The 11,250-nt window shown below is 34.8% G+C and overlaps 1 pseudogene across 1 annotated transcript; it reads left to right on the top strand.

Annotated features, from left to right (window-relative positions):
* Window positions 1-8,775: 8,775 nt before the first annotated feature.
* On the top strand, window positions 8,776-11,033 carry LOC143552564 (laccase-17-like; annotated as a pseudogene). The gene is made up of 5 exons (XR_013138680.1): window positions 8,776-8,904; window positions 8,979-9,130; window positions 9,220-9,464; window positions 9,544-9,672; window positions 9,833-11,033. The product of XR_013138680.1 is annotated as a laccase-17-like (transcript).
* Window positions 11,034-11,250: the final 217 nt, after the last annotated feature.

Genomic DNA, 11,250 nt, shown 5'->3' with positions numbered 1-11,250 from the left:
AGATGAATACATACATGTACACATAATAAGTACCAATTTTAGATAAGCAATTACCTAACGGTTTGAGAGTTACAGAGAGCGGGATAAACCTTGGTTTTAAAAAGCCAGAAGCGTGCCAACATAATCTTAGTCCCTTGGTCATTCAACTTAATTCTTTAAAAATATCGTTGTCATGTATTGTAATCTTTGTACTAACCAATAATGATAAACCATAGTTGCAGTCCATGAAAGTAGGTCGTCTTCACTGAACCACGTAAATTTTCGTGCTCTTATTTTGCTTTTATCGTTTGTGTGTGCGTGACTTTATATTCCGTTACGTCATGCTCTGATCGATACCTAACAACCTTTTGTGAAAAAACACATCTTAGTTGTGTTGTATAGCTCACGTCTCTGATAATCAAAAGTATGAATTCTCTTTTTAAGTTGCGCCTGGTGACTAGACACACCAGGCATGGTTTTGAAAACCAAGGGATAGAATGTTATATACGATCTTATGTGTCATAGTTAAAATAAAAAATATCAGTATTTATGTGGTTCTTGTGATTTGATATAAAATTGAAACTAACCTTAAATAAACATCAGCTAGAACATATAAATACGTACCTTTTGATTGAATTTTAATACATAACACGGTTTACCGCCTACTTGATTCTTTTTTTTCGTTGTTAAATCAGCAACATTATATACAAATATATCATACGTGCTTATATACATATATTATACGGTCATTGTACTTCTCTCACAATCATATATTTGAAGTTATTTATTCTTTGGTATTATTTTAGGTTTTTGTTTATGGTGGAGCAGTATGGCGAAAGAGAGCATTATTCAGCGAGTATGCACATGTACCATACCTTCATGTGGTTAGTTATCAGTTTTGTATCAATGTTAAAAATACACTCATGAAAGAAGAGTCCTAACACTGGGAGAAAGCCACTTTATTTGACTAGATATTGTGACATGTTACCACCCCTATTTGACTTGTTATTTAATAACATTATTTGCGTGTGTACAAATTGTTCGTATAGCTAAAAAGTTATATAATATTTGATTGATTAATTATAATATTTGATTGATTAATTAAAGAAAACTTTGTAAGCAAACAAATCATCTATTAATTTTGTAAAGTGTTCCCTGGTTTCCCACGAAATGTAAAACAAATCAACAACGAATTCGTGGGCTTTTCATTCGATAAATACGACCCCCCCCCCCCTCCCCCGGTGTGGATTTTGGGAAAAAAATTAAGATCGTGATCACTCCATTGTTGTCTAAGATTTATTTGGTTCACAAGAAATTGATTGTAATAAAGTTTTGCATTGTTGTGGACTTGTGGTCTCTTGTCTTTTTCCAATATTTGTAAAAAATATTTTGTTAGATATTCAATAATTAGTCAGTAGTTGAACATGTATATATTGATTTGACCTATAAGATAATTTCATATTTTCCAGTTATACTGTTTTTAACAAGTGTGTCAATTATTTGTGAACTGGATTAATGTTAATTGTCGTGGGATGTTTACACAATTATGTTTTTTGCAATTTGATAATATATATAGTTGTTGGGAGTCCTACATGACATATTGGAATGCATAGCTGTTATCTCAACAATTCTACAGTAATCTATTGTTTTTTAGTGTTGATTTGATTGGCAAAATTGAAATGATAGGTACCTTTAAGAGGGATGTCCATAGTGCACGCCGGTTTCATAACAAGGTTGCTGTCATCGAGCATGACCCGTTACAAGGCTTTGAGGGTTTGTTTGGTATAAGTCAATGGAATGGAATGAAGCGGAGTGGATGTGGCCATGTAGGAACAAAATGGATGAATGAAATGAATAAATCATTACTATTTCATTGTCATATTGGGTGTTAATACGAGAATAGAATAAATCGTTACTATATGTTGTTTGATAAACACAGTAAGACAAATGAATGAAATGCAAATGACAAAAATATTCATGTCTCAAAATAATATATGGTGATGGCGGTGGCATCAGTAGTGGTGGTTGGTGGTGACGATACGATGATGGTGGTGGTGATGGCAGTGATGGTGGTGGTGATAGTTGTGATGTCGAGGGGTGGTGATGAATGATGATGGTGGTGATGGTGATGGTGGAGGCAGCAAGAGTGGTAACGGTGATGACAGTGGTTGTGGGTTGGTAGTTGTGAAATTCTTTTTTTTTTAATTCAAAACCACTACATCCAAATTGTTTAAAAAATATTGGGGATAAAAACTTATAACCCACCTAAGAAAAAAATAAAAGTAAAAGCAAAGCAACCGAATGTATTGGTTTCAAGTTGTTTTTATTTCACGTCTTTGTTTAAATCTAACATGTAAAAGAATTTTATGTAAAAAATTGTGGAGTGACTTTTATAAGGAAATAATAAAAACTGAATGTACCATTAGTTTTTTAATAATGTTTGCCTATAGTTTTATGATAATTGTTTGTATAATGATATCTACTATGCAATTATGTATTTGTTATATGAACTATTAATTTAATCCAACTCAAGCTTAGTCCAACTCAAGGCTCGAGGCAGTCTGTTAAACGATTGATCTTCAATTGAGGTTTGGATCCGTTTAATTTCGTCTTGAACTGAGCTTTTAACAAATTCTTGTAAACTTTTTACAAGAATTCGACTTTTTACAAAACTAGTTACAACAAAACATCTTTTGTCATGTACGTGTGTATACATACAATATAATGTGTGTGTATATATATTAATTATATTGAATGGTATATGCATACGTTTCATATCATATATTCAAATTCAATTTTTTTCTATTTGAATTTTATTCATTGTAACTAAGTAAAAAAAGAAAGTATAATAATAACTTATGGAAACACTATAACCTTTTATATACTGCACATATAGAACTAGTAGCCCACGTGTGTCCATTCTCATTATAAAAAAGATATGCATTTTCTATGCAACCAAATGACAAGGTTTGGTAATATGGGATTCTACATCCAAAAAAGAAAAGTTTTTGGGAGGATAAATCATTTTAACTTCTTGTGTAATATGATATTCATTTTCATTTTTTAAACTTATTTGGTGTGAGTATTAAAATGTGGGATATTTTTTATTATTAATTTTGATGTTCATGATACTATATTTGGTTGTTTAAAAAACATTTCTTTGTTTGGACGATATGATCATCTCTTTATATTTGTCTTTTGTTAATCGTCACCGATATTGAAAGTTTCTGACTAATCTGAAAAAATTAATACTAAACTACTTAGGGCTTTCCAATGTCCAAATGTGTGAAATCATGAGAGAAGTTGCTATTATCGGTTTAGAATAAACTATCTAATTGGTTGGCATTGGAGTTAATAGTTACAAAGGGTCTTTGATCAAATGATCAAACTTCAAAGAGTTAGATACGAGTTGGTAGCTGAAGAGGAATGGACCGGACTATCCATATTAAACAACGCAATTCAATAAAAGGACTAATTCAAATAGCATTTAATGATATAAACCTCATGTGGTCTCCTAAGAGGATAAAAGGAATATTTACGATCGACCAATGATATGAAAGACGTCACTTTCACAGTACGTTAACACCGTTGCTATTAGGGGGGACACATGACGCCATTGATGATATCAGTCGTACTCCATATCTCTATAAATACGACAGACAAAAAGGAGTGCAAGTGTGCTACCTCATTCACCGGTACCCTCTGATTCTCAAGAGATACCAGTACTGATTATTACGTTGAATGGTGGTTATAGGAAGAATCCCCTTCCTATACGAGGCTCATGATGTTTTTCTTTTTGCATGACTTGCCGTTAGGATTTTCCAGTTATCTCTTTGAAAAATGGGGACTTGAGGTCAGGATCTATATATTGAATCATCTGTACCTGGATTTCCTTCCTTAGTAGCCTTAAAAGTATAAAATACAAGCCACATTGCCTTTCATGATGCCACCTGAGTCAGCCTTGTTCGACCCTGAAATTTGACATGGTCTACATTTTACGACTTTATGGAGCCATTTCTTTTTCTTTGCCACATGCGAGCTGGGCCAGATACGGGGCCACGTCTGTGGGCGTGCTACTAGCCTAACAAAACACACACTAGATATACAAAACTATAAATTAAATACTAAGAATTATGGTTTTAAATCAACAAATTTGAATTTTTCAAGTGCTTGCTTTATATTAAATGAGTTATTAAACTGTTTCTTTAAATAAATTGTGTTAATTAAAGTAATATGTGTTAACACTTAATGTTGTTTTATTAAATTTGATAGAAACTATAATAATCGCTTTCGTTAAGTGCGTGCTAAAGTGTGCATATATGTGTATGTTTTCTTGAAAACATTATACTAACAACTATTGAAATAATATTAAAAGACTAAGGGATTGTTTGGTAGCCTTTTAATGATTATTAGAGGCTACCTTTTAATAGTTAAGAGATAACCTTAAGTCTGAATGGTTAAGAGGCTATCTTACCATTCAGACTTAAGACTACCTCTTAACCATTAAGATGTATTCTTTTAATGATTATTAAAAGGCTACCAAACAACCCTAATTCATAAATACATTATTGAAAATGAGTAATTTTACCCTTGGCCTAGTAGCAGAGACAAAGTTTTTTAAACACTCAAGTTATTGGCTTCGAGTCCTGAAAAGTAAAGAAAAAAATTACCTTAAAATATAAAAGAAAAACTAGCTTTAAGCAATTTATTTTTTAACATTAATAAATTTGGATTCTAAATAAAGTAGCCACACAAGCTAAAATCTAACTTGGAAGAGGAAGATTTGTAGGTTTCCATGACAAATAATCGAAGCTTAGGTTTATTTGTGTTGTGACTTTCCATAACATGCTTTTTGAGTTTTTTTAAAAAAAAAACAATTTTGAATCAAATTAAGTCAAAACATCAATAAGAAACTTAGTTAACTTTTGAATTTGACCAAGTATTCAAGATTAGTGAATTTCAATGATTTATATACATCAACTATCCCTTATTTCCATATTTGATATCAATTTCCACTTCATCAAATTACCAAAATTTCAAGTTCTTAGTTTACTCAACTCTTTTGATTTAATGGTTTGAGAGTTCGGGTATCTTGGTGGCAATGAGCCAATGATGAATGCCCCTATCTAAAGAGTGAGCGATTGATTCCCGCAGTGTGTATGTTTGGTTTTGTTAGAAGTGATTAATATGAAATAGTGGTTGTCGTTAAAAAAAAGAAAAAAAGACCTTAGGTTATAAATTAAATGACTATACTCTAAATAATTGAAGACTAAAAAAATGTTAGGTGTCACCCTTAAAAATAAATATGACACTACCATCTTGCTTCAATTCTAAATGGTATAATTCTATGTGTTTGGCCCATCACACATTTTAAGTTAAAAAAAAAACAAGCGTGTCATCGGTCTAACTAAACCCGGATAGTCATTAAACGGGTTATAACATCTTTAATTATTTGTTAAACTTTTTCATCATCAAACAATAATTTTCATGGGTTATGGATTTCACCAAACCCGAATATTCCTTAAACAGGTTGCAGCATCTCATTTATTTGTGAGACCCTTTCATCTCCGTTGACGATCTATCATCTCCATCATCGGTTAACTTCTGATTACCACCCACCATTTTCAACCTCCCCTCGCATGCATCAACCATCATCGTCACCCTCATCAACTGTCCCTTCTTTGTTGGATTTCTCCTGAATCACCGAATGAACACCGGTTCAGACCTGGTCGCCTATTGGCTATTACCTTCTCTTTTATTTATGAAAACCTATTCGGGTCAACCCGTTTTCATCTTCAACACTCATACCACCACCACCACACCAACTATGATTCCAGGCCTACAACGGTTGTTAGTGGTAATAGATTACTAATATACTATGCTATATTAAATTTATAAAAGCATGTCTGATTTTTTTATCTTAATGCTCTCTGATACAAACTTGGGTTAAATGTTCATTCCCTTAAAGTTTAAATGAGCAGTTCATGAACATAGACTAACGTAAACGAACATAATTGAACAAAGGTAAACAAACATATATGAACAAACGTAAATGAACACAAACAAAATAAACGAATATAGATAAACAGGCTTAAATGAACACAAACGAACAAATATAAAACACTAAATATATGATTCATTTGATGTTTTATCCAAAAATGATATAAATGAACATAAGCTACATAACCAAACATAAATGGATCAAAATAGGCCCAACTATATTACAAACTACAAAGGTAAAAAAAATAGATATATATTCACATTATTATAAACTACAAACGTAAAAAAAAAAAACCACGGGTGTTAAAAAAGCTAGTTACTAAATAGATTGATATCGTTTTAAATATTAAAAAAGCAATTGACATATTCACGGTAGAATTCTTCGTCTCCAAAGCAATTAATTATTTTTGTTTTATATCGTTTACTTTCTGTTAACTCAGGTAAGATGGGCTGCTAGCCTTTCAAAATTCTGTAGCAACCAGTTACACTATAGACGCTAACTAAAGGTTGCTGCCTTCGAATCTTCGATTTACTTTCCACCGTTACAAACCTTGTGCCGACTCCACCTCCAAAGACCCTCGTCCAGTCCGTCCATTAGGCAGCCCAATGGTTCATTTTAACTCAGCCCAATTAAGTGTTGAAGTTAGTATGTAGCCCACGTGTTAAAACCCTACCAAAAAAAAAAAGAAAAGAAAGAAAAAACGATTCTATGAAATTGGCAATTTAATCTAATAAATAGTCATGGTTTAGACATTAGATCAACATAGTTTATATTAAGATATGTAACATTAAACGTGTTTTAATCGTTTTCGGTTGTTTTTTGATTATAAATGAAAAATTAATGCAAAAAAAAAAAAAAAACACCTCATTTTAGCTTGTCTTTTTACCTACAATTACAAAAACAAATGAAAAATATACAATTTTATAAAAATAACGATGCATTTATAACATAGTTAATATCCAATATTGTATACAAAACTCACCAGTCATATAGCACTATTTTTTACGATGGGGCTAGATCACGACGTTTCTAAATTAAATTATTTTGCCACATATGAATATGTGTATGAATATGTCCTGCTCTAATTTGTTTTGTTTTAATGGATAACAGTGTGCGTTCATAGTTGTTCTAATGGTATTGCTTCTGATATTGTTATCACCATTATCCATAGATATTGAATAAGACATTGGGAACCCATCAAATTGGCGTTTATGGCAAAATGTTGCTTGAAAATGATAAATAAAAGTTTATGTCGTTCGGTAGTAACGTTGTAGGTTGGAACTCCTTCAGGAAAGAAATTTACAAGACATAATAAAGAAGAAATGAGTTGTTAAAAATATACAACAATAAATATAAACTCCAAACTAGACAAGTGCCGTTGAAGTTCAACGGTGAAATTGAAGGTCGGTAGCGACTTTGGAACTTCGATAGCTGCTAGGCCCACTACCAAAGTCTAGATTTTAGTACTAAAGCAAACTCTTCATGACTCATAAAGAAACTCGCTATGTTACTTTTACATATATTCACCTCAAATAACTTTCGACATCCTTAAATCCCCTACTGGCTATGGGCATGCAGAACATCAAACGATTCGCAATTCTAACCCGGACTTAATGTTTCTCTATGAGAGCAAGTTCATGTCGACTCTTTACCCGACTACACACCTAATATACACTACTCATGATTCCGATAATGACTGTTCATTGCAACATGCATAACTTGTAATGTGTATAACATGATTGATATATTGATATATCGATATCCAACAGACATCTATATTGAAAGATCATGTCTTTAAATCTTCTTCATTCATCGTGTTTGGAACAAAGTTACACTTCTCCAAATCATGATCATAGGATTACTTTTGCTTGAAATGATGGTGGGTACGATGTCGTATTCTTTTGTCATTTAAGATGGAAGTTGTTAATGCCCCTGTTTGGTTGAGTCTATGCCATCACAACCTAACCAATATTACTCTAAAATCCATCATTAGAGCAAGCTTTCTCTAACAATGATAATTGATTGGTTAACAAATCTAACCATTGTTTATTTTCTTGATTAATAAGTTTACTTTCCCAAAATGCCCTCCAAAGTTTTGGTTTTTCTTTTTACGTTTTATGGAAACTATAAGGTTTCTTTTATGAAAACTTGTCATTGTTATATTAAACAAAAAACATAGGTTATCAATCACATTAAAAAGTATTTAATTTACGTAATTCAAGTTTTAGGGTTGAATATATAAAACCAAACACAAAACGTGTATTTATTCGTATCAAAAACATGATCCGCATTAACATGCACACATTTTAAAATATCATGACCCATGTAATATATTTAATATGTCCAACTGGTTGACATGTTGACGGGTTGTAATCAAGTTGTAAACTGTTTAGACGGGTCATAAATATGTTGGCACCTTGACCTTATAAAATATATACTTGTATCTGTTCTAGTTATTACTTATAAGTGGGTTGTTGATGGGCCGACAAGTTAAACCGAACAAAACCTAAATCTAATTATTTTTCGTGTCATGTTGGTAGTGTTAAGTCATTATCGCCAAACAACAATTGCGTTTTCGTTCAAGGGTAACATGGTCAACTGAGATTAGGAGTTGACAATGACAGAATTAAGTCAAAATCAGATAAATTGACTTTAACACCACTCTATGGCGGATTGGTCCACATGCAGTAGGTGAATTTGTGTTCTTCACAATTAGACAAAGCATGCATACATCCCTATATAACCCACTTTTCTCCAAATGCTCTAACCATCAACTACATCCATTTTTTATAAAAACAAATAACATGGGTGTACAATCATCTTTCTTGGCTGCTTTTTTCTTCCTCTTATGCTTCATCTGCTTGTACCCTGACCTGGCAATAGCCAAACATGCGTCCGGCGTTACCCGACACTATAAGTTTAATGTAAGTTTAACAAGGTACATGTTGGCTATAGGTTATAACATTAACCTTAAACGTGCGCTTTTATGCGTTTTCAGATACGGATGCAAAATGTGACAAGATTATGTCAAACAAAAAGCATAATAACCGTCAATGGGAAATTCCCAGGCCCGAGGATTATCGCCAGGGAAGGCGACCGATTGGTGATCAAAGTTGTCAATCATGTCCCGAACAATATTAGTATCCATTGGTACTTTATCGACCTGTTAAGGCTGTTATATCATTTGAGTTGACCTAAATGAACACGTATAACTAATATTATTTGTTTGATACGTGTAGGCATGGAATTCGATAGCTTCGGACTGGATGGGCTGACGGGCCAGCATACATAACACAATGCCCGATTCAAACAGGCCAGTCATACGTTTACAGCTTCACCATTATCGGACAAACAGGAACACTTTGGTACCACACCCATGTTTCATGGATCAGGGCTACCCTTTATGGCCCGATTGTCATTCTCCCTAGACGTAACACTTCATACCCGTTCGCCAAACCACATAAGGAAGTCCCGATTATATTTGGTACTTCACCAATCCTTGTTTATTTAGATAACGGGCCAACGGGCTTTTGTTGAACTAAATTGTGGTGTTTGGTTAACAGGAGAGTGGTGGAAGACCGATACTGAAGCCGTGATCAACCAGGCCCTTCAGACTGGAGCTGGCCCGAATAATTCAGACGCTTATACCATTAACGGGCTACCTGGCCCGTTATACAATTGTTCACCAAAGGGTACCTAACTCTTTCCTATCATACTCATTTCTACCATTTTATCAGATAACAAGTAACGGGCCAAAACGGGTAATTTGGTAATAAAGTCAACACGGGGCCGGGCTACTTTGACCCGAAGCCCAAAACCTTTTTAACTTACATTTTGCTAATGAACATGCAGAAATATTTCGGCTAAAGGTGAAGCCAGGAAAGACATACCTCCTTCGTTTGATCAACGCTGCCCTCAACGACGAGCTCTTTTTCAAGATCACAAACCACACGTTTACTGTCGTTGATGCGGATGCAACCTATGTCAAGCCATTCGAAACAGACACGATATTCATCACACCGGGCCAAACAAGCAATGTCCTTCTCAAAACCAAAAACCTCACCTCAAACACCATCTTCTTAATGGCGGCCCGGCCCTACTCCACGGCTGCTTCCGGAACCTTCGATAACACCACCGTCGCCGGCCGTTCTCGAATACAACACCAATAATACACCATTAACCAACAGCTCAATCAAAAACCTTCCTCTACCTTCACTCCCTGCAATCAACGCCACGTCATACGTCGCCAACTGGACCAATAAGTTTTGCAGTTTGGCAAACGTGCGGTTTCCCATAAACGTCCCGAAAACTATGCAAAACAACTTCCTTTTCACTGTCGGGCTCGGGAACGACCCGTGCCCGAAGAACCAAACATGCCAAGGTCCCAACGGGACAAAGTTCGTGGCATCTGTTAACAACGTGTCCTTCGTATTACCAACCACCGCGCTTCTCCAAGCGCGGTACAGCGGTAAGTTGACCAGCGTCTCTGCTACCAACTTCCCGTCATTCCCAGTTAAAAAATTCAACTACACTGGCCCACCGCCCAACAAAACCTTCGTGTCCCACAGCACGAAGGTGGTGGTACTACCTTATAACACCACTGTGGAACTTGTGATGCAAGGCACCAGCATTCTTGGAGCTGAAAACCACCCTCTTCATTTGCATGGGTTCAACTTTTACGTGGTGGGACAAGGTACTGGGAACTTTAATGCTTCCAGTGACCCAGCAAATTATAACCTTGTTGATCCGGTTGAGAGGAACACTTTCGGTGTGCCTGCGGGCGGGTGGGTGGCGATTCGGTTCAGGACGGATAACCCGGGTGTGTGGTTCATGCATTGTCATATTGAGATTCATTTGAGTTGGGGGTTGAGAATGGCGTGGGTGGTGCAGGATGGGAAGCTGCCCAACCAGAAGTTGCTTCCGCCACCTTCTGATTTGCCCAAGTGTTAGGTTTCTGGTTTTGTTGACTGAATTGAAGCGTTGACCTTTGACTCTGTGAGTCTTTTGTTTTTCGGGTTATTATTTTAAGTTAATTCGTGAGTGATATTGGGATGTTTTTCACTTTTTTGGGATGCTTTTTTTATTTTTTTCTCAAATGAAATGTATAATAAGAGATTTTTGTTTTGTGAAACATGAATGTATAATGTATTGGATTAAATTTTATGGTTTCCTAGCTTATACTTACGATAAGAAATTTATAGATTTTTCTTGGTTTCATGTTTTCATAATCGGATCGGACAACGAACTGGACAGGCAACCGGTTTACTGGT

Source organism: Bidens hawaiensis, unplaced genomic scaffold, assembly GCF_021521415.1.
Source record: "Bidens hawaiensis isolate Kalapana, Puna unplaced genomic scaffold, B.hawaiensis_p1.1 tig00016945_1, whole genome shotgun sequence".
NCBI classification, from domain to species: domain Eukaryota; kingdom Viridiplantae; phylum Streptophyta; class Magnoliopsida; order Asterales; family Asteraceae; genus Bidens; species Bidens hawaiensis.
This window is presented reverse-complemented; position numbering and strand designations above follow the sequence as displayed.